General features: G+C 48.7%; 1 protein-coding gene across 1 annotated transcript in view; it reads right to left on the bottom strand.

The window, feature by feature from the left end:
- Window positions 1–6,050, bottom strand: part of LOC106811246 (insulin-like growth factor-binding protein complex acid labile subunit) — a 38,464-nt gene that overhangs the window by 5,083 nt on the left and 27,331 nt on the right. The gene's annotated exons all lie outside the window — the stretch shown is intronic.

Genomic DNA, 6,050 nt, shown 5'->3' with positions numbered 1-6,050 from the left:
ACACACACACACACACACACACACACACACACGACACGCACACACACACACACACGACACGCACGCACGCACGCACGACACGACGACACACACACACACACACACACACACACACACACACACACACACACACACACACAAGGGTACCGAATATAGACGGCGTCGCTAACTATATTAGGTAACGTTGCGAATGTCATATGGCGGTCCCCTTAGACCCATAGCAGGGCGACCGACGCGAACATAGCGGCCGACACGAGCAGCGTGGCTGCATGTGCCCTCGAGGCGGTCAGCTGTGAAACAATGGCTGCCAACGTTACGTGACAACTCTCAAACACAAGAGCTGACGACAGATGAAGTGCAGTAACGTTACCGACTATAGCTAGTGTATCCCCAGAAGCAAATCCCAATTTCGCGTGTGTATTATGTGATAGTGGTGTGCAGAGCAGACGAGAGACGCGTGCGCGTGTAGACTGCTGCGTACATGTGTCGAACAGGAGTGCACTACACGATATGCATTATAGAGTTGGCCTCGTACTATAATTGCCAACTCTAGCAGCACCGCAGTGCGAAAGCCAACGCAGATGCCCCGCTAATCAAGGCAGACATTTTTGCGTAGATTTTTCGCAATGCTGTCTATCGTTTTTTACGCACCCATCTTGCTGCTGTTGCAGGGATCTTGAACGCGAACTCGACCAGGGAATGCTAATTTATTTACATTCTTCTTCCGCGACCAATCAATCTCGCGCGTGATCAAACGCATTTCCGTATATTGTGCGCAAATTATCGCGCTGTTACTGCGATTGGAATCCTCTCTGATCTTGCGAGAATGCGATTGGCAATTATACACAGCAAGCTAATCTCGCGATCTATCGATTCAGCATCTGATCACTGCGCATCATGTCGAGCAGCATCCGCTATACTTGCTTGTAGCAGAGGCGCAGTTATATAAGTGAATAATTTGTCATTATTCGCCCCTACTTATAGTAATCGTCATAAACATCTACGATTCTTTCCTATCTAATCACAATCGATTCTGCTCGTAGCTTATACGAAGGTTGATATTCCGTCCGCCTATACGTAGAAAATACGGGCCCGCGCAAGGTCGGGTAAGTGCCAAGCGAGCTGAGTAAAAATACGCTCATCACTGCAATACAAAGGAGCCGTCATCGGGAGCGACTCGCGGGCGTGACAAACGAATTCCTCGTCCGAGAAAAACCACTTACCGCTATCGCAGTCGGCCGATCCTACGCGCCGACATAGCTTTCCCCATAAAAATGCACAGAGATGTTTCGGTGGGCAGGCAAGCATCGCATCTACTGACTAACATACACGCCACTACATGAAGGCATGTGTTGGCTAGGCTTATATAGGATCGCTATGGGTCTATGACAATCGGTGTGTCGTGATTTTTAGGGCAATCGCACTAACCGCCACACGAATGGCCATTATTACCTAGAGGAGCAAATTGAGTGGATTATCTGTCGCTCGTCTGATTTGATCTTATCTAAAATAGAAATGAGGAGCGAAGGGCACAAAGGCGGGTGGTTCGATGAATCGTCGGGGTGACATAAATACTCCAACTATACACGTCTGCGACGTTCACACGTGAATACGGGATAGGTGGGAACATTCTCCGATCAGCAGCAAACCCGTTCCCGTCTGTTATGAGTAGTGTTCAACCTTGGCTTTCACGCCATGAAAAGCCTTCGTTTCTGTGGTGGCACCATAGAGAGACATCGTGAACGGACCAGTGCGCCTCGTAAACTGTCTTTCGACTTATCCGTTCACGTAGTAATAATTTCTCAGATGCTCGTATAATAAATCATGGGAATGTCTTTATGATATTGCGTGTGACGTGTTGCTATATATGTGTGTATGCATAGTCGCTTGAGATCACATCCACAGAAAATGTATTTTACTGGAAATAAACAGACGCTCGTCACTGCCGCCGCCCACCCACCACTACCGCCGTCTCGCGCTATTTCATCAAAGCTACACCCAAACTGCTATCAGAAGCTCCTTCACGCCCACCCAACGTTAGATTTCCGAGAAAAATACAGGTAATTTTACGGATGATATTCATCACGTCGTAGAAATCTGCCGAGATTGCATGCCGACGGTAGATGCAAGCCACGTGATGATCGTGTCGAGTGATCGTGACGGCGATCAAAGAGTTCTTGCGATATATTGGGGGTTTTCCCCACTAGTCAGTGTATAATATACTCTTGCAGACGTGAAAGCAACCATTATTGTCGTCGTGAATCACGCGTTATTGTCACTCACACGCATGCACCGCGCAGCCATGAGAGACATCCCCGCTATGGCAAACGCCCCCCTCCCCCCGATACACTGCGCATGGGTATGGATGTGTCTAGCAGGGCGAATTGCGCATGCGCATGGGGATTATGCGACCTTTATTGACCATGCTCAATGTAAAGGGGGGGGGTTCGGCCATAAGAGGCGATGTCTACCATGTTACGCCGGTCGCGCACTGAAGTATATATATATATATATATATATATATATGCGTTCGGCTAAAACTGGAATCGAATGTCTAAGCAACACAGAGGCGGCGGCAATTAAGTAGCGCGCAAAGTGGACACAGGCTGGCGCGCAACAACAAACGCCGGGCCGAGCACGCAGACGATGGCGGCTGCGTGGCGCGAACGGAAGCCGTAGACACGTACACACATACAGAGAGAGAGAGAGAGAGAGAGAGAGACGCGAGAGAGAGAGACGAGAGCGACACCGAGAGAAAGAGACAGACCGCCCGCTGCCCACGTCCACAGCGTTCACGAACATATATACTAGCAAACTATCCGCAGGCATCAGCAGCAGCGATCGAGATGAGGTGGAGGAGGAGGAGGACGCAGAGAGGAGGAGGCAGGAGGTGAGGAGGACAGAGGAAGAGGAGGAGCGAGGAGCGAAAGAGGAGGAAGGATGAGAGAAAGCAGTAGTAGTGAGCAGCAGCAGCAGCAGCCAGGCGAGCTTAGTAGTAGTAGTCAGTAGTAGTAGTAATAAGTGAAGTAGAGCTAGCCAGTAGCTCAGTAGTCACGTTGAGTAGTAGTAGTGAGTTAGTAGTGAGTAGTCAAGTCCAGTTATCCTCGTCGTCGTCGCGTCGTCGTCGTCGTCGTCGTAGTAGTATCAGTGTAGTAGAGTACGCTAGTGAGCTAGGTAGTAAGTAAGTTAGTAGTAGTATTCAGTAGTAGTATCGTCGTCGTCCCCCAGTAGGAGTAGTCAGTCCCCAGGTCACTCGTATTGTCACGTAGTGAGTAGATCACTAGTAGTAGTAGTAGTAGTAGTAGGAGGAGGAGGAGGAGGAGGAGGAGGAGGAGAAGGAGGAGGAGGAAGAGCAGGAGGAGGAGGAGTAGGAGCAGCAGCAGCGGCGGCAGCAGCAGCAGCAGCAGCAGTAGCAGCAGTAACGGCAGCAGCAGCAGCAGCAGCAGCAGCAACAACAGCAGCGGCGGCGGCAGTAGCAGTAGCGGCAGTAGTAACGCATCGTCAGCAGCAGCAGCAGCAGTACCAGCAGTAACAGTAGAAGTAGTAGCGGCGGCGGCAGCGGCGGCAGCAGTAACGCATCGTACGATCAAAAAGACTCAGCGAGACATTAAACTTTCACTCTGGCTTTGCGATGACTCACGAACGAAGCGAGTGAACTCGCTTTTTCTTAATCACTCGAGCGTCTATCCCGATTAATTATGCAAAAATGCTGAAATCTCGGCGGAGTAATATACCGCTGTGTGTAGACCGCAGCGCATACATCGATGAAACGATGAGCCGGCATGCGCGTGCCTCGAATTCATCACATTTACTACATCGTAACATCGGCCCGTTATCCTGCTTGTTTTGCAAGAGATGCGACTTGAAAATATGTATAGGTCACGTATAACTGGTACTTGCAAATAGAGGCGTTATGTCGGTCGCGTAGAAAAAATCGATAGAAATATATAACTGGCGGACCTGCATGTGTTTAAGACTGTATCAAAGTGCATATCTTTTTCGTTTCCTTCAAGGAATTACGAAGTTAGCGTCACACGTACATTCCGCCATTTTTGTCTCTCACAAAAAAGCGAAAAGATCGGACTTTTCGTACTATTAATCTTCTTCGGAAACCTACCGGGTAGAACTTCTGGAGTATATTTTGCACTTCTTTGCGATTCTTTTTATGCCACAAACTAGCAAGAAACTAGCCAAAAATATTGGTTAAGATTCTTTGCTATCATATGTGACCTAGTCAGACCTACATAGTTAGTTTAGAGTAACTAATATTGTACGAGGGGCTCGGAATGTGTGATCGCACGTTATGATTTTCATCATCATCATCATTATCGTCATCATCATCATGACCCATACACGTCTATGTGTGAACCCGTATCATAATAATATGATCGCCACACAAGCGGCAATCTCCTAACCTTATTGCGATGTAAGCCTGCATGTGTATATAATGCCCGGGCCGGGCAACATTCAGTGAGCGTTGTCAAAGGCGAAAAAAAAACACGGAAAAAAGAACACGCTAATTCACGCACTTTCCTCCTGTGAACACCACCGGAGTGACACGGTAACTTTTTGCTCGAGAATCTGTTGTGTATCCGCGCCCTCTATATGCGTTATAGCTGTTAGTGTCGGCACGCCATTAACACAGAATAGAACTCGCGGACGCGATGAGAGTTCGAACGCGACGTGTAAACCCAGCCAGCGATCGGGTCGACATATTGCAGATTTTGATCTACCGCCGTGCGTATACCCAGTACCCAGCCGATCTATATAAACGATGGGTCATCCCATAGATTGCGAGACTAGCGATGGAGCGATACCACGGTCACCGCCATGCACGGAGTAGTGACCGGGCGCATGAACGTCTGTAGTTGATGGATAGGGGCACACCCGCGTTGTCTGCGACAAACTCCGCTCAGACAAAACTACATGCGATACGTGCGCGTGTGTGTGCGTGTGCCTATGTATGTATCGTTCCAAAATGGCCGTCGCGCGGCGTACAACCCTCTGCGTGCGCAAATCACTCGCGTGGTTCTGTTCACTGCGTCACGTGTTTTGAATCATTTTTTCAGCCGCAACGTCGCGGATTTCAACCTTGACGTCGTGGTTGAAAATGTGCAACGTCTCCATTGCAAATATACGCGAAGTTACGATGTGAATAAAAATAAGCGACTTCTTGGTTGAAAATGCGCAACGTTGTGATTACAAAAACTAATTCAAAACAGGCCCCACGTCGCATCAATCACACAGCAAAGCCACATGATAGGCATTTTTTTTGGCGCTACACGATTGCCATGGTGATATTCACGTTATATCTACTTTAGATGCGCGTGGCTAGCGTCACTCCGCACGAAATCGCCATGGTATCACGGACTGGCATGATCCACGCATGCGCGCGCGCCAATGTGTACTCGTGAATGTTTACGTTGAAAATTAAATTCGGGAGCTCAGCTACAGAAAGCAGCAAGCCACCCACGAAGCTAGTGTAATTAACAAAGTAAGAGATAGAAGGCTGCTACGTTGGGAAAATACGAAAAAGACGAGTTCCCTGCAGCTACTGTGATCACTGCTACTACGCAATCGTATATATATATATATATATATAAAGATATATATGTGTATATATATGCGTACGCTCGTATCTCGCCTCGGCTATGTCGACGTAGTTTGCTCTCTGTTTATGCGCGTGTCTGTCTGCTTGATAGCTAGTTAGCGAGACGCGCCCAGGGCTGTTCACGAAACATGCATGTTATGCCGACGAGGATGCGGGCAGCATGGATGAGACAGACGCCGCGCCATCAATGTCAAGATTACATTCACAACACGTCCCGCTCGGCATGCTGACACTGCGACGAGAAACTCGTGTTGGTGGGGGATGTGTGTGTGTGTGTGTGTGTGTGTGTGTGTGTGTGTGTGTGTGTGTGTGTGTGTGTGTGTGTGTGTGTGTGTGTGTGTGTGTGTGTGTGTGTGTGTGTGGTGGTGTGTGTGTGTGTGTGTGTGTGTGTGTGTGTGTGTGTGTGTGTGTGTGTGTGTGTGTGTGTGTGTGTGTGTGT

Source organism: Priapulus caudatus, unplaced genomic scaffold (genome assembly GCF_000485595.1).
Source record: "Priapulus caudatus unplaced genomic scaffold, Priapulus_caudatus-5.0.1 Scaffold519, whole genome shotgun sequence".
In the NCBI taxonomy this organism is placed as follows: domain Eukaryota; kingdom Metazoa; phylum Priapulida; class Priapulimorpha; order Priapulimorphida; family Priapulidae; genus Priapulus; species Priapulus caudatus.
Note: the sequence above shows the minus strand (reverse complement) of the source record. Positions and strands in the feature narration are given on the sequence as shown.